Below are 23,678 nucleotides of genomic sequence, written 5' to 3'. Positions count from 1 at the left end.
TGGTTACCACATATATAATATTTTTCTATATACAGGCATAATGTATAATTTTGAAGTGACTGATTCCTAAGTGAAATGATCTAAATAAATTTTTCAGAGTTTAAAATGTCTAAGGCAACCATCACAAAATGGTATTTTGGAAAGATTATTATTATGAAGAGAATATATTTTCCTCCATTATCTCTTTGTTTTTATCTTTTTAAAGGTAATCATAGCCTCCTGGTATCGCACATCCATGGGAATAATGAATTTATTTGGACTAGAAACTAAGACCTGCTGGAATGTCACCAGAATAGAACCTCTTAATGAAGTTCAAAGCTGTGAAGGCATGTTTCTTCCAAAAATGTTGTCATTTGTAAACATTCATAAACACTTAATAATATTATGATTGAATAATATTAAGAATTATTGTAAAATACTGTTGTTGATTTAAAACAAATTAGAACTGACTCACTTCAATGAGTATTTTACATTTTAAAGTAGTTTTCTGAGAAGGCTGTGTACTTACAAATTTGAGTATAAATTTTGGAATTTGAGTATTAACATATCCCATTGTAAGGCAATCTTGACTATAAGTTAGTCTTCTATTTCAGAATGTGAAGATACAGAAAGATGTTTTTTGGAGTAGCTTCAACATATAAATTTTGAGGATAGATTAAATAGTCAAATATCTATCTGTAATAGCTAATGTATAAATTTAATTATGCATACATATTTAAAAATCGGATATGCAATAATAGATTGATTTAGAAACAATACTTTTTTATATATGCTCATAGTCCATGAGTAGTATTAATAAAACTCTTCCTATTTATCTTCTACATTGGTTTCTTTGTCAAAGAACCACTTTTGGAATCATCTAACAGCTTTCCAGGATACATAGTGGTCACTTGCATTTAAGATGTTTGCATTTCAGCACTTTTATAATTCAAATATGGTGCTGTCCCCTGAGACTCTTGTTGAGAGCCACATGTATCTCTTTTTATAACACTAACACTGTTGTTTTTTCTGCATTTCTTCAAATTCTTAACAACATGACTTATTATATTTTATGAATAAATTTTTAGACTTGTTTGTAACAACATTCAACGCTTGGAATATAAACTAAATCTATTTTCCTTACATTTTTTACTGATTCCCTCAGTAAAAATAGAATTGATGAGGATGTTTGAGGGGCAATTATACTTTTTTGTGTACAATGTAAAGGATTGGAGAAAATGCTTCATAAAATGAGATACTTTGCAATGATTCAATCAGCTAGGTGTGACCCTGTCTGAGTGGTGAAAATGATCACCTAAGTATGGTATTAGTTACATTCCCAATAAGTGATAAGTTATTGTTTGGCACTTGGGACACAGAGATGAACCAGCTAGACATGGGGCCTTACCCTCATAGAGTTTGTGCTGTAAGGGGGCCGTTAGCAGTTACAACTGTGATGGATATTACAAATAAGAAAATAAGATTACCGACATTGGGAGTAAGAGAGGATAAGTATTTTAAGAATAGGGGATAACATATTCAAATATCCTGAAGCAAGAGAGAACTGAAAGAAGGCTAGAATTCCTGGAAGCGATAGAGAAGAAAAATGATGTGAAATGGTGCTGGGAATATAAGCAAGGATCAGATCATGAAAGGCGTGCACTGGTGAAGGATTTTACACTTTATCCATTGAAGAATTTTAACAGAGTTTCATTTTAAAACATTATTTAGTCAATGGTATGGAAAGAATATTAGTAAAGGGACAAAAGTAGGTTCAGGGAGGCCAGGTAGGAGACTATTATGTTCTCAGCAAGTGATTGCAGGAAAGATAATGTGGATATGCCTGGGTTTGAGAGAGATTTTGGAAGTAGAATGGACAAGACTTGGTGATTGTTTGGTAAGAGAGGGGAAGGTGAGTGAAGAATCATCTGAAACACAGTTTGGTTTCTAGCTTAAGTAACTGAGCTCCTTTGAATGGTAGGAAACATTTGAACAGCAGCAGGTTTGTATTGTTATGTTTCATTGTGTATGCATGAATTTGAGGTACTTGAGAGACCTTAGAGTGGGGACATCAAGTGGCTATCAGGGTATAAGAATAAGGAGAAAGTTCTGGATTCAATGTAGAGTTGGAGTCATCTGTATATAGATCATTGGAGCCATGGATGTGGAAGAATTTCTTTATGGAGAATGTGCAGATGGAGAAATGAAGGGGGCATATGACAGAACCTAAGGTGGTCCAGTATTAAAGAGTGGTACATAAAACAAAAGAAGTTACTGGAACTGATTGAAAGGAGTGACCAGAGAGACAGGGGGAATCAGAAGGCCAGCCTTCAGACCTTGGCTCCAGCCAGTTAAAGTGAACTAACCTTTGACAAGTTGAATATTCTATGTTCTGTTTTCTTAATCATATGAAAAGTATTTTTATACCAGCTAATATCATAAACTTGTTCTGAGAAAAATGTGGGATGATTGTAAAGTACATATTGCCACACACACGCACGATCTTCTACATGGAATATACTAAGATTCTAGCTATACATAATAATGGATCAAATGACTGGATCATTTTGTATAGACTAAAGCTGTACCCTGAAGTCAAAACCATATCTTAACTCTTCCTAGAGCCTAGCAAAAGATAAAAATAATGCAATGGATTTTCTTTTGTATTCATTAAGTGGTTCTACAGACAGTTCCAGACACTGAACACTAGCAGCATCATCTAAATAAATGTGAATCCCCAACAAATCATTACAGTATAATAGTAATTCATTAGAGGAAAGTACAAATGCAATTATAAAAAGTATAAAGTGTAACTATATAATACATCATTAAGGGTGAGCTTACTTATGTGTATGTGTATATATATACACACATACATACATATGTGTCTGCATACACCCACACACACAAACTCTTATAAGGGTAAAGAATTAAACACAGCAGCAATCTGGAAAGCAAATGCTTTCAGCAAATTCATGAGCTCTTGATTGCAAAGCACTGAGATAATTATTTCCAATTGCTTTAGAGTCATATATTCATTAAACACTGATTATCTGTATCTTTTCAAAGGATTGGGAGACGCTGCTTGCTTTTATGTTGGTGTAATCTTTATTTTAAATGGACTAATGATGGGATTGTTCTTCATTTATGGAGCATACCTGAGGTAAGACTACTACTGAATTAAGAGACCTTTCAGTGGGCTTATACAGACTGGCTGATATTTTTTGATTGAATGAAAAGGAAAATTAACGAGATTAGATTCATATCAGGAAAGTTTGTGGATTTATTTGATTTTTTCAGAAGCTTAACCAATACCATGTAACCAGAAACTGGAGATGTCACTAAAATTCTATCTCAAAGGCATCCCTTTTATCCTGTAAGGATTTTTTTTTAACTAATTAAGATTTCCTAACAAAGGCTTTAATGGAATATCTCCTAGTTCATATGTAAAATTAATGAAACATTGGAGGAGATCTTTGGTTAGCAGTAACAGCAGCTTATTTCTAATTGTATTCTCTAAGGATGAAATTAAGAAAGCAGTAGGAAAAACTGTGTATCACATGTGGCAGGCACTTACATCTGCTAGTCTGCCTATCTTGATAAGAGTACCACCATGAAGAAGCAGTGAGGCCGGTCTCAGGTGGTAAGTTGAAATTAATTTCAACGGTCATGTGTTTTGCTCCCACACTTAATTGCTCCCTGAGATAGCCAAATGAGCGAGTTTTTGCCAATGAAAACTAAGGCGAAGTCAGTTTTGGTTACATCTAGGAAAGTTTCTGCCTTTCTCACAAAAGGACAGACTTAGCCGCCTCTTCTCTGTTTCTTCCTGCTTTTATTACACTAGGATGTCATGCCCAGAACTGCAGCAGTCATCTTGTGACCATAAGGGAAAGGCCATAAAAATAGCAGATATATCTGGCCTACCATCCTTCTGCTGCTGAACCAATGCCAACAGATACTTATCTTTCATTTTCTTGTTGAATGATATAATAAACAACATCCATATTGTGTAAGCCACTTTTGTTAGGTTTTCTGTTTCTTTCAGTGGAGCATATTCCTAGCTGAATCATCAGATTTCTTTACAATGTTATTCTTGTCATGTAAAACATTTAAAATTAAAATTAAAATTAATAGCTTTACTCTTTCAACAAATATTTGTTGAGTTTTCATAGGGCTTATGTCAATATAGAGATTAGTAAATATACACGCGCTCTTTGTTTTAGGAAGTTTTCAGCATAAAAAAGACTAGCACAGAATCAATGAAAACTAGTGACATAGTCAGTATTGTGCCAGGGATACTATCCAGCACGGTACGTAAAAAGAAAAGTAGTAATAGGTATAAGGATTGGAAAACTTGAAAAAAAAGAAAAAAGTGTTCTTAAAAGTAGATTACATCGTATATCTAGAAAAATTTTACAAGTTTATGGATACAGTATTTGCAATAAGAAAATGTACAATGTTACTAGATGTAAATATTAATATTAAAATTCAAAATTATAAATTTTATACTTTAGGATCAAATAGAAAATGAAATTTTGAAAGGATGCTATTTAGAATAGCATTAAAAGCATGACATTCCTCAGAATAAATCCAACAAAAGATATATATGACAGCTATGGGAAAATGATTAAAACATTCCTGAGATATGTCTGGGAAAATCTAAGTGGAGAGATATTCCACATTCATTGATTGAAGACTTGATATTAAAAAGATTTATAGATTCAATGCTCTACCAGTCAAAATTCCAACGTATTTTTTGTTGACTTTGATGAGCTGATTTAAAAGTTATTCAGAAATGCAAAGGGCCAAATACAGTCAAGGTATTCTTGAAAAAGGAGGATTTGCACTATCAATTGTTGCTATATTATAAAGCTAATATAAAAAGATGCTATGATATTGGCACAGGAATAGAAAAATAGATAACTGAAATAGAGTAGAACCCAGAAGCAGAAATGTACATTTAAAGGCATTTGATATATGGAAGAGTGGGTATCACAGATTGGTGGGTAAGGACAGGCATTTTAATAAATAGTGCTGGAATAATTGGGAGATCATATGGAACAAAGAGAACTTGGAACTATATAAATAGTAGATCCAAGCTGGATTAAACACTCAATATGAAAGACAAATTTATAAAAGTGTTCAGCATATAATACAGAAAAAGTCACTTGGAATAAGAAATGATTTCTCAAACAAGACACAAAAATCCAGCCCTGAAGAGAAACTGATGAATTTGATGAAAATAACTTCAGTTCCTCAAAAGAACTGTAGGATAAAAAAAACCTGAAAGTGAGTGAAGATATTTACAAAGTATATACCCCACCTACTATCCAGAAATTCCATTCATTAATTTGATAAATATTTATTGAAAGCCTGTTGTGACCAGGAACACTGTTCTAGGTGCTTGGAATACAGAACAGAAATCTCTGTCCTTGTGAAGTTTATATTAGAGTGGGAAGATAAAGACAAAGAAGAAAGACAACCTGATAGAAAAATGGAGAAAATGTTTATGAACTGATACTTCCCAGAAGAACACCAAATGGTCAATAAACATATGTAAAGTTGACCACCATCATTAGTCGTAAAGAAAGTACAAATTCAAACCATAGTGAAATACCAACCCACATCTAATATATTGATAAAGGAGCTTTCATACACCCCAGGTGGACATATAAATTGGTACAACTATTTTGGTAAACAGTGTACATTATCTGGTAAAGTTGAAGGTATAGATAGATACCTTGTAACTCAGCAATTCTAATATAAAGTACATATTCCCAAAAAAGTCTTGCACATGTGTACTAGGAAGTACATACAATAATATAGTAGCATTATTTGCAAGAGCTTCAAACTGGAAACAACCCAAATATCCATTAACAGAGAAATGAATACATTTTGGTTTATTAACATGGTGGAACAGTATACAATAATGAGAATGAATGAACTGTACAGCTACACACAACATGGTTGAATCTAACAAATATAGTTTTGAATGAGTGAATCCAGGTACAAAATTTTAAAAAATACTGCATTCTTCCATTTGTATGTTGTTTAAAAACAGATTAAAGTAAATCATAGTTTGATATGTGTATAGAAAGAGTTACGTTGATAATCTCAAAAATCAGGTTAGTAGCTGATTCTTATCTTGGAGGCTGGCAAATGAAGACTCAGTATAATCATTTATCTATTTCAATTAATTATATGGTGACTACATGGACGTTCCCTTTACAATAGTTCTATAAGTTAGAAATTTTATGCACTTTTCTATATGTCATATAGAAAAATATAAGCTCATTAAAGTATTTTGAGGGAAAAGGATTGCTTTGAGATTGTTTGGGCAGGTTTAAAAATGTTCTATTTTTTTAAAAAACGTTCTGTTTTTGGGCCAGGCGCAGTGGCTTATGCCTGTAATCCCAGCACTTTGGGAGGCCAAGGCGGGCGGATCATGAGGTCAGAAGATCGAGACCTTCCTGGCTAACATGGTGAAACCCCGTCTCTACTAAAAATACAAAAAAAAAAAATTAGCCGGGCATGGTGGCAGGCATCTGTAATCCCAGCTACTCGGGAGGCTGAGGCAGAAGAATCGACTTGAACCGGGGAGACGGAGGTTGCAGTGAGCCGAGATCGCGCCACTGCACTCCAGCCTGCGTGACAGAACGAGACTCCTTCTCAAACAAACAAAAAAACAAAAAGACAACAACAAAAGAAATGGTTTTTATCTTTCATCTGATTTTTGTATTCTGCATTATTGCTTCTCTGGAACTCAAGTAAAGAATATTTGCAGTAGTTTAGAGAGTTCTAAGTTAATGCTACATGAAACTGTTAGAATCTTGTCTTCATCTCGCAATCCCTTAAATCCAATTTCAAAAGATAAAAATTTGCCTTTATTCAGGGTATTCAAAGGATGTGATCTAGACTCTAAAGTGCTAGCCTGTTTCTTAAAAATTATTTTACGTGGTGGGGCGCGGTGGCTCACACCTGTAATCCCAGCACTTTGGGAGGCTGAGGCGGGCGGATCACGAGGTCAGGAGTTTGAGACCAGCTTGGCCAACATGGTGAAACCCCATCTCTACTAAAAGTAAAAAAATTAGCCGGGCATGGTGGCATACGCCTGTAATCCCACTGCTCGGGAACCTGAGGCAGGAGAATCGTTGGAACCCAGGAGGCCGAGGTTGCAGTGAGCTGAGATTTCGCCACTGCACTCCAGCCTGGGCAACAGAGCAAGACCCTGTCTCAAAAAAAAAAAAAAACAAGTTATGTTTACACCTTATGTATTTTAGTTAGAAAGTATTTTAGCTATAATAAATTATAGAATTGAGATTATGTGTACACTTTTTAGAATTGTACATTCAGGATTTCAACATCAACCACATGGGTATGGTTTAGTACTATTATGTTTTAAATATGATGTAAACTATGGTTGTAAATTCTGAGTTAATTTTGTGAAAAACTCACTATATTTTATATGAATTTTGATTGTATACTCTGTTATTATTATTATTTTTTACAGTGGGACTCAACTAGGAGGTCTTATTAGAGCACTGTGCTGCTTTTTCAACCATGGAGAGGTTTGTTTTCTAGAAAGCAATTTTTAAGAAATAGAAGGGGTTATAGAGGAACAAGGAAATATACTCATCAAAACAATATATAATTGTATACTACTTATGACTTCACAATATTTTAAAGACCCCTGTGTTATAAGTTGATATTTTAATCATGTTGATTGAAATGTTTAAATAGCTAGAATTTCAAACATGAAATCTCTTGCCTTATTTTTGGTAAATATATACATATACATATATTCTGTAGAGAAAAGGAAGTACTGTACTTGTTGAGTTGAATCACGTCATGCACATTATCTGATTTATTCCCACTAAACTTTTTTTGTGGGTGGTGGTAGCCTCACCATACAAGTTATGAAATTTAAATTTAGAGAAAGTTAACTTATCCACATTCCACATTTACTACATGATGAAGCTGGATTTCCCATTCTATGTCTGTCTCCCTCTAAAACCTCACATATATGTTAATTTACATTTTATTAATTATAAAATTATGTTTTATAAAAACTTCTATATATTTTATATATACAACATATATATTCAACTTTTTTATTGTGGTAAGAATAAGTAACGTGAGATCTGCCCTCTTAACAGATTTTTAAGTGTACAATACAGTATTAACACAATGTTGTATAGCAGATCTCTAGAACTTATTCATCTTGCCTAACTGAAACTTTGTATGCATTGCATTCCCCTTAACAACAATGAAAGAGGCCTCAGGCCTGACAGCAGGGACACAGTTAAGACACTGCCACCTGCTCCTTCACTTCTTTCTGTTATGTCATGCTGTCTGTTCAGTAATGCAAAATGCTGAATTCAAAATAGACATTAACTTACTAATTCAGCCCAATGAAACATAGTCCACTGGTGTGTGCTATATCACACCGCCAAATCCAGCGTTTCATTAAAGGGATGTTGGGGGACAGGGTGCTGGGGATGGTGCTCATGTATTGATAAATCAAAGTGCTTCTTGCCCTTTCTAATCTTTTGCATCTCCTGTTCTGTCTTCCTACCATTTAAATCTCTAGTGCACCCTAGTATGACAGTGTGGTTAAATAAATGTGGTCATGAAATTAAAAAAGAGCTCATAGAAGCTTATTTCAAATACGATGGATACATTCAACAAAATATTGGTACATACCATGTCCATGCTCTGTTAGATGCTGAGGATATGGCAATGAAAAAGAGAGAGATTCTGACTACTAGCTTTTGGGAGCAAAATATTTAATATGTTATGACACAGGTTTCATAGGGTAGAGTACTTTTTTTTTTTTTTTTTTTTTGAGATGGAGTCTTGCTCTGTCGCCCAGGCTGGAGTGCTGTGGTGCGATCTTGGCTCACTGCAACCTCCGCCTCCCAGGTTCAAGCAGTTCTCCTGCCTCAGCCTCCTGAGTAGCTGGGATTACAGGCATGTGCCACCATGCTCAGCTACATTTTTGTATTTTTAGTAGAGATGGGGTTTCACCATGTTGGCCAGGCTGGTCTCCAACTCCTGATCTTGTGATCCACCTGCCTTGGCCTCCCAAAGTATTGGGGATTACAGGCAAAAGCCACCACGCAGTGGCTCACGCCTATAATCCCAGCATTTTGAGAGGCCAAGGCGGGTGGATCACCTGAGGTCAGGAGTTCGAGACCAGCCTGGCCAACATGGTGAACCCCATCTCTACTAAAAATACAAAAAATTATCCAGGCATGGTGGCAGGTGCCTGTAATTCCAGCTACTCAGGTGGCTGAGGCAGAAGAATTGCTTGAACCTGGGAGGCAGAGGCTACAGTGAGCTGAGATCATGCTACTGCACTCTAGCCTGGGCAACAGAGCGAGACTGTAAAAAAAAAAAGTATTTTGGGAGAACAGAATTGATTCATAACACAAGCAAAGTGACCAAACCCAGGAAAAGCCAGCTGTAAAACCAGCCAGGGTGGGAGCCCAAGGCCACCCAGTAGATGAGAGCTGTCTAATGGTCTAATGCCCTCATGCCTCCTGCGCCCTCTGACCTTGGCCTTGGGAAGCAACGCTCAGCAACGGAGAGGCGGTGGGGATGGGCAAGGAGCAGGACAGATGGTCACACCTGGCTCCCCAAAAGCAGACGGCCAAGAACTGCACTCTGTAGGAGGAAAAAGATGTTCTATCTTTAAGCACTAAATTGTTAATATCTTGGACTGAGCATTCCAGAAAAACTTCTTATTTTGGAAACGTTTAGGCATACAAAAATAGAGGAAATAGAATACTGAGTTCCCTATGTACCCATTGCCCAGCTTCAACAATTATCAACTCATGGCCAATCATTTTTTTTAATCTACACCCTCACCCACTCCTCCCTCTCATAGGCTTCTTTTCATGTAAATCTCAGATATATAATCTGGAGATATTTCATTCAGTTATTTCAACATGTCTCTGAAAGATAAAAACTGTTTTAAAAATAAAACAACAGACACTGAGGGAGAGGAGGGAGAGGAGCAGAAAAAAATAACTTGGGTACTAGGCTTAGTACCTGGGTGATAAAACAGTCTGTACAACAAACCCCCATAACACGAGTTTACCTGTATAACAAATCTGCACATGTACCAATGAACCTAAAATAAAAGTTTAAAAAATTAAAAAAAAACCCCACATTATTACAGCCTCAAAATTAAAAACAATCCTTAATATCAAATATCTACTGAATGTTCAAATATTCCTGTTTGATGTGCAAAACTTTTCACGTTTTCTTTGTTCACCTGAAAATCCAAAAAGATCTCTTTACACATTGCAATTAGGAATTTCTTGTAAGTCACTTTTAACCTGTAGGTTCCTCTCTCCTCCTCACCTTTTTTTCTCACAACTTTTTATAAAGAAACTGAGTGTTTGTCCTATAGCGTGTCCTACTGTGGCTATTGCTTAGTGCACTCCATGCTGTTCTTCTGTCCTTTCCCCTGTATTTTCTATAAATTGGGTGTTAAATCCGGAGCAGTGATTCTCAAAGGTAGCCCACTACAATTATCTGGGGAGCTCTTAAAAACCCTGAAGCTGGCCAGGTGCGGTGGCTCACACCTGTAATTCCAGCACTTCCGGAGGCCGAGGCAGGCGGATCACCTGAGGTCAGGAGTTCCAGACAAGCCTGGCCAACATGGTGAAACCCTGACTCTACTAAAAACACAAAAATTGGCCAGGTGTGTTGGCGGGTGCCTGTAGTCCCAGCTACTCAGGAGGCTGAGGCAGGAGAATCACTTGAACCTGGGAGGCAGAGGTTGCAGTGAGCTGGGATCACATCTCTGCACTCCAGCCTGGGCAACAGAGACTGGGTCTCAAAAAAATAAAATAAATAAATAAATAAATAAAAATCCCTGAAGCCCAGGCAAATCCAAGAGTAATTATACCAGAGACTCAGGCGGGGGGGTGGCGGGAACTGAGACACAGGAATTTTTTAAACTACCACAGATGATCCCAGTATGCAACCAACACTGAAAACCACTGATCTATAGTTTTGATCGTATTTAGGCTCAGGTTTTTCCCCTCTGCTATAGGACGGTTTGTTGTGTACCTTACATTGGATATTCAGAATTTCCAAATGGACCCTCTGTCTTACAAGGAAGAAAATGTGGAAGTGTCCATCACCTATGACTGGCCAGAGAGCCTCCAGAAAGGCCCTATTCTTCATCTAGTGGCGAGAGATGATCACCCCCCACCACAAGTTCTGAAGAGACGATAAGAAGAAAAATAAAGCGTGTTTAATCATGTCACAAATTGTCCTTGATCAATGAGCCAGTAACACATAAGTGGATAGAAAAATATCTAGAAGGGTCGGCACAAAATTAATATCATGACTACCTCTGGGAAGTGACTGCGTTTGGTGTGACAGCAGTCGTGTTTGTGCATGTGTCCATGAGGGGTTTTAGCCTTACCTCTGGCTTGAAAGCTTTAGATTGAGAATAAAATCATGTATTAATTGTATAAGTCAGTGAAAAGAAAGAACAAATGATGGCTTTTTAACAACAAAATTTCATATTTTTTATTTTAAAAGTATTAAAAAAGTACTCTTTTAGAAAATTTGAAAAATAGAAGAAAAAAAAGTCATCACCTATAAATTCCCCCCTCAAAGATAGCCATTGTTGTGGAATTGGAGTTTATTATGTTAAGTGAAATAAGCCAAGCACAGAAAGAAAAGCTTTGCATGTTCTCATTTTTGTGTGGGAGCTAAAAATTAAAACAATTGAACTCACAAAGGCAGGGAGTAGAATGGTGGTTACCACAGGTTGGGAAGGGTAGTTGGGGATTGGGGGGAAGTGGACATGGTTAATGGGTACAAAAAATAGTGCCAGGTGTGGTGGCTCACACCTGTAATCCCAGCACTTTGGGAGGCTGAGGCAGGTGGGTCACTTGAAGCCAGGAGTTTGAGACCAGCCTGGCCAATGTGGTGAAACCCCTGTCTCTACTAAAAATACAAAAATTAGCTGGGCATGCTGGCATGTGCCTGTCATCCCAGCTACTCAGGATAGTAAGGGAGGAGAATCGCTTGAGCCCGGCAGGCGGAGGTTGCAGTGAGCCGGGATCACACCATTGCACTCCAGCCTGGGTGACAGAGTGAGGCTATCTCAAAAAAAAAAGTAATAATGAATAGACCTGATATTTGATAGCACAACAGGGTGACTATAGTCAAAAATAATGTAATTTTACATTTTAAAATAAAACAGTACAATTGAATTGTTTGTAAGACAAAGGATAAACACTTTAGGTGATGGAAGTCCTATTTACCTTGATATGATTATTACACATCACATGTCTGTATGAAAATATCTCATGTAACCCATAAATATATTCATCCGTTATGTATCCACAGAAAATAAAAAGAAGAACTTAAAGCTGAAAATAAAACAAAAAAGCCAAAGATAACCATTGTTAGTATTTGGTCTATTTATCTCCAGACTTAATGTTTTGTATTTTTAAACTTAACATATGGACAAAACTCCTTCCCTTGATTTTTTAAACTTCCTCCCTCTGGCCTGGTCGCAGCCACTAGATACCCGTATATTAATATTTGTCCTCTGTCCAGGGCCGGGCATGGTGGCTCACGCCTGTAATCCCAGCACTTTGGGAGGCCGAGGTGGGCAGATCACCTGAGGTCAGGAGTTCAAGACCAGCCTGGCCAACATGCTGAAAACTCATCTCTACTAAAAAATACAAAAAATCAGCGGGATGTAGTGGCAGCCACCTGTAATCCCAGCTACTCGGGAGGCTGAGGCAGGAGAATGGCTTGAACCCGGGAGGCAGAGGTTGCAGGAAGCCGAGATCGTGCCATTGCACTACAGCCTGAGCAACAAGAGCGAAATTCTGTTTCAAAAAAAAAAAAAGAAAAAGAAAACTTTAATAATATTCCATAATACTTGTTTTATTACTATTGTATAATAATCGACATTTATTGCTATGTTATAATAATCGACATTTATCCTTTATCAGTTACAATTCTCACAAAAGCTTGATGATGTGAGTTCTCTTATCATTCCCATTTTACAGATGAGGAAACAGGTTTGGAGAAGATAAATACCTCGCCCAAAAATGTAGCATGTCCAGTCCTCTTTCCCCAGATAGAGGCTGGGATGAAGCTGGCCAAGGGAGTGTCTTCTCCCTGAAGTTGCAAGTATTTCAGAATCAAGAGCCCTGCAGAGTCTTGAGTTAAAGAGTGAGCCAACAGTGATGTTTCAGAGAAGAGCAAGAGCTCAGAAGCTGATCCCAAAGTCCACACGACATACCCAGAGAATCTGTCAACTACGGAGATGAAAGCAAGGATGATGCATGGAGGGAGGGAAGTTTCCAGGCTAACACCTGGGGCAGTAGTGTCATTCCTGTCTGTGTTTAGTATGCCCAGAGGGGCCAGGTGTGGGTGGGCAGTCTAGAGCTGGAACCAACCCAGTTCCACGCACTGCTTAGTACAGAATGCCAAGTAAAGGCTTCCCTTATTTCTTTGAAACGGTGCTGCCAAGTAATTGTCATAGAACATTTATGGTCTGTCCTTCCGCCCCTCCCTTCCTGCTTTCCCCTGGAATAGCAAGCAGAGCTGGTTGTAAAGGTCAGCACCTTTTCCTGGGTGCTCTGGAGTAAATAAAGCCATTTCCTCCTGCCCACAATGGTGAGCTATTCCTGGTGGGGTAATATTGACCTCTGACCTATGGATTTGTGCACCTAGAAAAGGATTTACTTTATTTAGTGAAGAGTTTGGAAGAAATGCTTTCTGTGTATTGCATAAGTATCCAATGTCTGTTTCTTAGTTATGTTTACTTTACAGTTACCATGGAAAGAATAAAACCAAATGGAAAAATGTAGCAACATGGCTGTCTACAAAACAGAAATCTTAAAGATATTTTAAGAGGCAAAGATGCTACTTATTTTTTGTAGACAGCAGCCAGAAGGCAAAGAACCTTTTAGGATGTTTTCCTTGGTATGGCCAGACAGAAGAGCTATTTTGAAGAAGTGGCAGCAGAGGGCACCCTTCCTACAGGTTAGTTTCTATCCTCACTTCTCCAAGGAAAACACTTGTCAAAATGCCTGTGTATATATATGTTAACAAGTTTATGGCCCTTTAAAAAATAGATGACAGATTAGATAGATGATAGATAGATAGATAGATATAGATAGATAGATAGATAAAGATAGATGATAGAGATAGATGATAGATATGATAGATGAGAGATGATAGATGACATAGATAATTGATAGATAATAGATAAATAATTAGATGATTGATATACGGATAGATATATAGATGACAGATAGTTGATATAGATAGATAATTAATAGATGATAGATAATTAGATAGATGATGGTTGATAGATGGATAGATGTATAGATGATAGTTGATATAGATAGATAATTGATAGATGATAGATAATTGGATAGATGGTTGATAGATGGATAGATGTATAGATGATAGTTGATATAGACAGATAGATAATTGATAGGTAATAGATGATTGATAGATGGATAGATACATTGATGATAGATAGTTGATATAGATAGGTAATCGACAGATGATAGATGATTGATAGATGGATAGATACATACATGATAGACAGTTTAGATAGATAGATAGATTATTGATAGATGATAGATAGATTACTTTTATAGCTCCTCCCATGTCCATTAAAACTGAAACCGTGTGTGATTATATTTCCTTGAATCATTACCACTTTTTTCTTCCTAAGCGTGTTAACTTTCTATTTCACCACAGAAACGTTCAATATTTTGCTCAGAAACTCAGGGCTTTTGGGTACTGCCCCTCCCACTGTCTAGTTTTTGTGCTTTCTTTTGGAGTCCTCTCTAGAGGTCACACGATCTTTGGAGCATGCCCAGGAGAGAAGGAGGTGGATCTAGTTCCTCCTGGAATGGCTTTGGTGATGCCCTTTGCTGCGGACAGACTACATTCTTCTCCAACACTCCTTCCTCCTTTTTTTTCTTTGCCTCCCCTCCTCTCCCACATCTCTATTCCTCCCAGCCTTTCTTCACTCCTCTGTACACCCATCATTCTCCTCCACCTCCAAGGTCACAGGCATCACCACGTAAGCCTCCCATCCCAGATAACCAGCCTCCAAGATAACCCCATGATCCCCACCTCCTTGTATGTTCATCCTTTTGTAGGACCCTCCTGCACTGAGCAGGGCTGAGCTGTATTAACACTGGGATATATAGGAATGACAAGGCGGCATGTGACTTCCAAAGTTAAGGTCACTTTGCTCTCTCAGATCACTAAGCCAGCTGTCATGCTGTGAGGAGGCTCAAGTTGTCCTGTGGTGGGTCCTGTGACAAGGAACTGAGCTCTCCTGCTGACAGCCAGCAGTGCCTTCCCAACCATTAGAGTGAGTCACCCTAGAAGCAAATTCTCCAGCTCCAGTGCATCCTTAGGTAACTGCCACTCTGGTCACCATCTTATCTACAACATCATGAGAAACCTCAGCCAGAACCACCCAGCTAAGTTGCTTCTGAATTCCTGAGCCACAGAAACTAGGAGATAATAAGTGTTTACTGTTTAAGACTCTAAATTTGGAGTAATTTGCTATTCGTCCATAGAAACTAACACTCATTTCATCGTACCTGACACTGCTGTCTACGTGATTTCAGGTCCTTGTGGTTAAAGCTCTCCAAGGGCTCATCATTAATTTCAGGATAAAATCCAAATCCCTTAACATAGCATACGTCTTTTATGAACTGCCTCCTGCGTGCCTCTCAGCCCCATCCGGCCCACTCTGCCTTTCCTCCCTGCATCAATCACTCCAGCTACTCTGAAACACACTGCACCTTCCTAAATGTGGAAAGGTGAAATTGCGAGACTTTTCATAGGATGCCCAGTGAAATTTGAATTTCAGATAAACAACGAATAATTTGTGTGGTTATACAATATTTGGGACATACTTATACTAAAAATATTGCATGACACATACTTATTCTTAAAAGTTGTTCATTATTCTATCTGAAATTCACATTTAATAGGGCATCCTGTACTTTCCGTTGCTAAATCTGGCAACCCTACAGATGCGAGCTACTCACTTTCAGCTCCTGCTCAGCCCCCAGCTGGATCACCACAGCTCCCCCTAACTCCCCTGCCCTACAAGACTCAGCCCAGACATCAGTGCCCCTAGAAAGCCTAGGCTAACTTCTCTGCACCATACACACCCAGGATGGGTCAGATGTGCCTGCAGCAGGCTCCCGCCCACCTGTCACACCTCTCTCACACCACACACTTTGCAAGTATTTGTTTACCTGTCTCCAGTACTAGACTCTGAGCTTCTTGAGGTCAGGCACTGTCTTACTCACCACGACGTGGCTTCAGTGCCAAAAACATAGTATATTCACAGTTCACAATTACTGAAGATTTACTCTAAGCTAGTCGCTGTTCTAAGATGTTCTGCATATATCAACTCATTGAATTTTCATATCAAGCCAAAGGAGGTACTATTAATATCCCACTTTTACTGGGGAGGAATCTGAGACAGAAATAGGTTTTGCGACTTCTCCAGTGTCATTTGAAAATGGCAAGGAAGTTGGGGTTCAAAGCCAGGAGTCTGACTCCAGAGCCCACCCTCTAACAAGCTAGACACATTGCCTCTTTACAGTGTACGATAAGTGCTTGCCAAATGCATGTAACAACTGACTATCCAGCTAAGTTTCTCCAAACTAGACAACTGCCTTTAAGCAGGGACCCTGCTGCCTGTGCCCCTCCCAGCTCTCTCTCCAGTCACCACTACAGAGCACAATGCATGGTGCCTTCTTCACAAGCAAATACTGAAGAATTATACTGGTCTGTTCTCCCCTCTTCAAATCCTGACTACAGATCCAGGGTAGTGCCATATACCACATCTCCCTAAAAAAGAATGATTATGGGCAGGGCACGGTGGCTCACACATGTAATCCCAGCACTTTGGGAGGCCAAGGCGGGCAGATCACCTGAGGTCAGGAGTTTGAGACCAGCCTGGCCAACATGGCGAAACCCCGTCTCTACTAAAAATACAAAAATTAGCCAGGCGTAGTGGCGGGAGCCTGTAATCCCAGCTACTCAGGAGGCTGAGGCAGGAGAATCCCTTGAATCTGGGAGGCGGAGGTTGCAATGAGCCAAGATCATGCCACTGCACTCCAGCCTGGGTTTCAGAGTGAGACCCCATCTCAAAAACAAAACAAAAAAAGGTAGTTACAGCATGTGCCTTAGAAATATAAGCCAAGAGAGTACTGTGGTTAATACTGTGAGTTCCAGAGTAAAATTCCCTGGGCTTAGATCCCTACTCTACTGCTTATTAACTGTATGATTTTGGATGAGGCCCTGAAACTTAGATTCTTCATCTGAGAAACGGAGACGCAGCATCTGGAACATAGCATGTACTCAGTAAATGTCAGCTGTCACCATTGTCATTGTCAATCCACTCAGCCCCACAGGCAGGTATGTGTGGGCCTGGCACCCCCATGAATTTCTGTGACTTCCTCAGCTCCCTTCCCCTGTGCAAAATTTCCGACAGGGGTTAGAGAGGACGACCTGCATCAGTATCCTTTGGAGTTTCAAGGCTGAGCCTTAGAGACTGAAATTAAGAAAGTGAAACCAAGGGAGGAAGGCTGCCCACAGCCCAGGGAGCAGCTAGAAAGAAACATAAGTAGCCCCATTGGCCCTCACTTCCTCAACTCTACAGAGCTGGGTGGCTGGAACTGTGCCAGACTCCCAGGTCAGAAGCTGCTCTGCTTTGGGGGCTGCTACCCCAGGAAAAGCCTTCGTACCTATCAGGAAACAATGCAGACTGACATTCAGGGTCTGCAGCCACAGAGTTCTGCACATCTCAATGGTACCTGGTTAAAGGAACACCCTTTACTTCATAAGTGGCCAGAAATGCATGAGAACCTCTGTGTCTTGTCAGGGAGTGGGTGCCTAGCCTAACTTAATCCTAGGGGTACCTGTGATGAAATTGAAGGCTAGGATTTTTTAACATGCTGGGTACTGCGCTAAGTGCTTTGCACATGTCACCTCACTTAATCCCTACAACAATACTGTACGTTTTGGGGTTTTTTGTTTGTTTTTTGGGACAGCGTCTCTGTAAGGTTTTTGGTTTTGCTTTGTTTTGTTTTTTGAGGCAAGGCCTCGCTCTGTCGCTCAGGCTAGAATGGAGTAGCTCACTGCAGCCTGTACCTTCCAGGCTCAAGTGATCCTCCCACATTAGCCTCCCAAGTAGCTGGGACTACAGGCATGTGCCACCATACATGGCTAACTTTTTTATAGAGATGGGGTCTCATTATGTTTTCCAGGCTGCTCTCAAACTCATGGCCTCAAGCTGTCCTCCCACCTTGGCCTCCGAAAGTATTGGGATTATAGGCGTGAGCCACCATGCCCAGCCAATACTGTTAGTTTTGATAACATCATTATCCTTATTGTACAGAAAAGGAATCTAGGTAATTGACTCAAGTCATACATCTAGCAAGAGAGGAATTAGATTTTTAATTCTATCCGATGATATGGAAGTAACTCTTCAGCTGCCCCGACGCTATGGCTCCGGGCTTCTGCTCTGGGCCTAGTTCAGAGCTTCCAGGGAATGTAGATGATGCAGTACACTTACAGCACTGGTTCTCAACTCCATCTGCACGTGAGATCATCACCCGGGGAGCTGATCCACCGGGTCCTCCTCAGACCACACGGATTCAATTTTCTGGAAGGTGGGACCAAAGCTTTGGATGTTTTGTAAGATTTCTTTGGATGACTCTACTGGGTGGCCAGAGTTGAGAACCACTCCCCTTAAAGCCATTCTCAACGAATATATGAAACTTTAAAAAGAAATTCCCAAAACCCTCATATCAAAAGTCTCTTTGGAATAATATCTGTTCCTCCCTCTCCAAGGGGCAATCTCTGAACAGGCAGTGGAGGTAAGGATACTTCATGGGGGATTTCCAAACCTTTTACTTGCTTATAATGCATACATTGTAGGATTGGCTCACTTTAATGCAGAGGTAAGTGCTTCTCTCAGGCCCTTAAGAAAAAACTGACCCTAAGTACCACTTCTGCTCTGCAGGAATCCGAGAGTACACACCTCCTTCAGTTTTGCACCCTAGACACCACCTTGACTCACCCTAATCCTGACCCTGGGAGAAGTTTTTCACATACTACCACTCTGTAAAATGTAAGACAATTAGGAAAAAATTCAGTGGCTCACATCAACGTATAATAATCATCATCATCTACGTTTGTATAGATATAACTTTAACCTGTTAGAGATCTTCGGTTGCAAGCAACAGAAACAAACTCTGGCTAAGTTGAGGAAATAAAACTAATGAAAGCATATGGGTTGGATCACAGAATCCAATGAAATGCAGTAGCCTCAGAAAAGTTAAGAACCAAGGTGCCCATAAGAATCAAGGATGCAACAGCTTAAAGATGTTGCCTTTCCCCACTTTAAGAGCCTGCTCCCAAGATTCAAACCCATGGTAAGAGGTTCTACTTGCTCCTACGACTGCCCCTCAGCACTATGATTGACCATTCCAACAACACTATATTCAAAAGGACAGCTTCCCAAAGCAAAACTGGGAGGTTTTAACAGAAGGAAGAAGAAACAAATGCTGGCCTGGCAAAACCAGTAGATGTTTATTCTTCTCCTGTGCCATTTACATTTATGTATGTTTTGCATACATAAATAACATCACGTGAGGGAGCGGGGGCAGGACATCTGCATTCCAGGTAAAGTTATGTCCTGATTGCCACTTTCCTAATGTTAGTGATAAGTACCTTGTAAATTTAAAAAGCACTACACATATATAGTTTATTATTATAACCCTCTTCTTGAAAAATATGGGCTTGCAAATCAGAGAGATTAGACCTATTTAACCTGCCTGCCACTAGATAGGCAGAAGCATAACTAGCTTACTGGTCCAGTTTTTTTCTTCTTTGTTTTTTTCCCATGAAGATTCCTCTAATTTTGCTCAAGCACGTATATACAATTCTGTATTTTGTCCAAAGTTTCTGAGGTGTTTTGTGAAGATGATTTTAAGATGCTGGTTCACTATGTTGCTGGAAAATGGAGTCCCCAGACTACATTCCATATCTCACTCTTAGATATTTGCATTGCATAGCAGCACATTGGGAGGTCCTGAAATCGATAAACCTGTAAAGTCATGTTTAAGTCAGTATTTCTTGAACTTCTTTTACCTTGAAAGCTTTTCTTTAAATAATATCTATCGTGTGTGTGTGTGTGTGTGTGTGTGTGTGTGTGTGTGTGTGTGTGACAGAGTCTTGCTCTATTGCCCAGGCTGGAGTGCAGCGGCGCAATCTCTGCTTACTGCACCCTCTGCCTCCCAGGTTCAAGTGATTCTCCCACCTCAGCCTCCTGAGTAGCTGGGACTACAGGTGCATGCCACCATGCCCAGCTACTTTTTGTAATTTTAGTAGAGACAAGGTTTTGCCATATTAGCCCGGCTGCTCTCCAACTCCTGGCCTCAAATGATCTGCCCACCATGACCTCCCAAAATGTTGAGATTACAGGTGTAAGCCACTGTGCCCGGCCAGTAACACCTATCTTTAAGAGCTAGTAATTCCTGGAATGTTCTTTAGGAAACACTGGTCTAATGATTTAAACGGTGATAATAAGTAATAGAGTCTGGCTACTAATAGAGGTCATTCTTGATAAACTTGGGGAAATGCCAAGGAAAACTTTGCAAACAAATTGTCTTTGCATTCCTGAGGGTTGTGGGGATTTTTTTTGTTTTTGTTTTGGGGTTTTGTTGTTTATGGTGGTGGTGGTGGTGGTCCAATGTGGATTGCAGAAACACTGTATACATTTGCACACCTCTTGGCCAGCACACTGAGCTAATGTTATCTTTCTTCGCACAGGAAGGAAATGAAGTACTTTCCATTCTTGCCCTTGTTTTCCAACCCCAAAGTTTCCATGGTTTTATTCTGGTTGCTGAGACTTTCCAAACCCAGTGTCATGCAGTAAATTTGGTGGAACAGTTGTATAAAATCTGTTCTGCCATTTTTGAAGAAGGGAACTTATTATATTTATTTTTAGACCATAAAACGTCTATTTTTCTGACAGCTCTGGAATAACCAACATTGAAATAGAACTTAGAACTACTCCTAATTGAGGAACAGAAGTTAAGCTAGCTCTCTAAAAGTTGAACAAGTTTAAATGAGCTGCCTAAACAGAACATAATCCTACATGATATTCAATTGAGTCACAGTGAATTAATATGGACATGTCATAATTCTTTCACTCTGGAGCACAGATATTCCATATGCTTTTGAAACAAGATTTTTCTAACTTGTATAGTTGAATAGTTAGGGAAAATTATTATATGAATATTTTCAGGGACTGGGGAATAGGACATTGCTTGGGAACTTATAATAATATGATGTTTGAGTCAAGATTTATGTGGGAAACAAATAGGAAAAGCCAGATTTCACTAGGAAATTTTTTATTGTTCAGCTAATTATAGCAAAAATTTATCTGAAGACTGAAGGGTGAACTGAGAGGGGATCACTTTCAGTCCTAAAGTCTGCCTTTACATTTTCTTCACTGCACCTAGGCTACAGATTTACTAAATAAGCTTCTAGAAAAACATAATCCATCACAAAAAATGGCCAATAAATAGCCAATTAATTAATCACTCACTGTATATTACACATCTATTCTGTGCAAGAGATTCAACGAAGCAATGGTCCCCTCCCTTGAACAGTTTCCAGTGTAACCTGGCAAATCAAACATGTGCACATGAAGAGCTAGAAACAGGACATCTCCTTTTTCACAGCTGTCAGGATGGCAGCCCCTGAGAAAGTCTCTCTGAACTTCCAGTTAAAATGCCTATGAAGATGCAGAAAAAGGTGGAAACTTGTAACACAAGGAAAACCAAAAATTTCCAGAATGTGATTCTCCAGTCACAGAAAATAATAGTGAAGCCATATTTAGAAAAATACTTATTTGTCTTCTTATACTTTACAGCATAAAACAGCAAAGCCAGTCCACCTGAAAGATGTTTCTCCTCTGCTCAAAGAACCAGAGAGACAGGGTCAGGAACCCCATGGGAACTAGGCAGCTGTCTCTCCTGGGTGCCTTTGGCATTGATGAGAGTGCCATTCACATTTCCCCCACTGCAGCACTGTCTGTAAATGCATTTGAGATTGCAATTCCAAAAGAACAAACAAACAGCAGAAAAAGTAGGGAAGACCAACACTGGCACGACATTCAAGCTGTGAGATGATCAGGAGGAGTCAGGAGTCGAGGCAAGAGTATTACATATTTCATGGACTCCAATAGAGAACCAGGCAGTGAAGGTAGGGGATCTCTCCTCAGGACAGAAAAAAATATACATAAAAAAATACATGGGCCGGGGGCAGTGGCTCACACCTATAATCCCAGCACTTTGGGAGACCGAGGAGGGCGGATCACTTGAAGTCAGGAGTTGACCAGCCTGGCCAACACGGTAAAACCCCATCTCTACAACAAATAAATAAGTAAGCAAGCAAGCCGTGTGTGGTGACACACATCTGTAGTCCCAGCTACTCAGGAGGCTGAGACATGAGAATCGATTGAACCCAGGAGGCAGAGGTTGCAGTGAGCCGAGATTGCACCACTGCACTCCAGCTTGGGCAACAGAGCAAGACTCTGTTTAAAAAAAAAAAAAAAGCATCTCTGCTAAATTCTAGGACTTAAGCAGAGAATGTTTAAAGATGGGTAGGAGGGAAAAAAATCAGGCCTATAAAGGTACTGTGAATTAAAGGAAAGGATATTGTGGCAAGGTGGACGAAGCCAAATACCAAGTATCCTGTGGTGTGGGCAATGGAACCAGGGTTCTTGGGGGACACTTACATGGCCAGCCAGAAAGGGCATCAGTCTGCCCCTCCCCACGCATTCTCTCATCATCCCATGCAGAGAGGCAATATTGCGGGCCACACGGCACACTTATGGCCCAGAGGAGGAACTCTGCCTCTCTGCTTCTTCATCGTTTTATAATGCAAATATGAGAACAACCTTGAAGGTAAAGAATAAACTATTGGGGCATAAGCACCAAGCAGTTTGAATGCACAGGCACCCCTGCAGGGAATTATCTGCAAACTCAGACATTCAGTGCCTGGCAACCTTGTGAGAAGTTAGATTCAGGCTGGTAGAAGAAGGGTCACCCAGTTCCAAGGGCAACTGAGTTAGCATCCCAGTGTTCCCACTATCAGTCAGCCTGAGCTCTTGGGGTCATTCAACAAACAGCCCTGCTTGCCTCTCTCCAACAATCCATCCAGTGACCCTGGAGACCCATGAAACATAAGCCTGCCCATTCGGGGCAGAAACATGAAATTTTCAGTGGAGATTTCAGCATTTGTTGACATCACCAAATGAGACAGTTTCATAAACAGGGAAAACACAGTAAAAGTTCTTTGTGAAGGCCTGTAGGGCCTCCCAGAGTGTTTAGTCACGGATCCCAGGTCAATCCAGGAGGGAAAAAATCCCAAGGATCAGCTTGAGGGGGTTTGCAACCATTTGGCCCTGCAGTACTACAAATAAGGCCAGACTTTGGGCCAAATATATTAATCTAGAAGCAATGGAAGGTGGTGACCATTATATATAAACACACTGGCTAACCAGCAAATAATTCAGAGCTAGTGTTTATGTAACAAAACTAAACTCTGGAGTCAAAGCTAGTATCTTAAAATTAAGAGGC

The 23,678-nt window shown here is 39.6% G+C and overlaps 1 pseudogene; it reads left to right on the top strand.

Moving 5' to 3' along the window:
• LOC129490744 (probable C-mannosyltransferase DPY19L2) overlaps window positions 1-15,453 on the top strand; it is a 53,324-nt pseudogene extending 37,871 nt beyond the window's left edge.
• The last annotated feature ends 8,225 nt before the right edge of the window (window positions 15,454-23,678 follow it).

The sequence above is a fragment of the Symphalangus syndactylus genome, chromosome 9 (assembly GCF_028878055.3).
Source record: "Symphalangus syndactylus isolate Jambi chromosome 9, NHGRI_mSymSyn1-v2.1_pri, whole genome shotgun sequence".
Lineage (NCBI taxonomy): Eukaryota > Metazoa > Chordata > Mammalia > Primates > Hylobatidae > Symphalangus > Symphalangus syndactylus.
The sequence above is the reverse complement of the archived record's forward strand: the minus strand, read 5'-3'. Positions and strand labels throughout refer to the sequence as shown.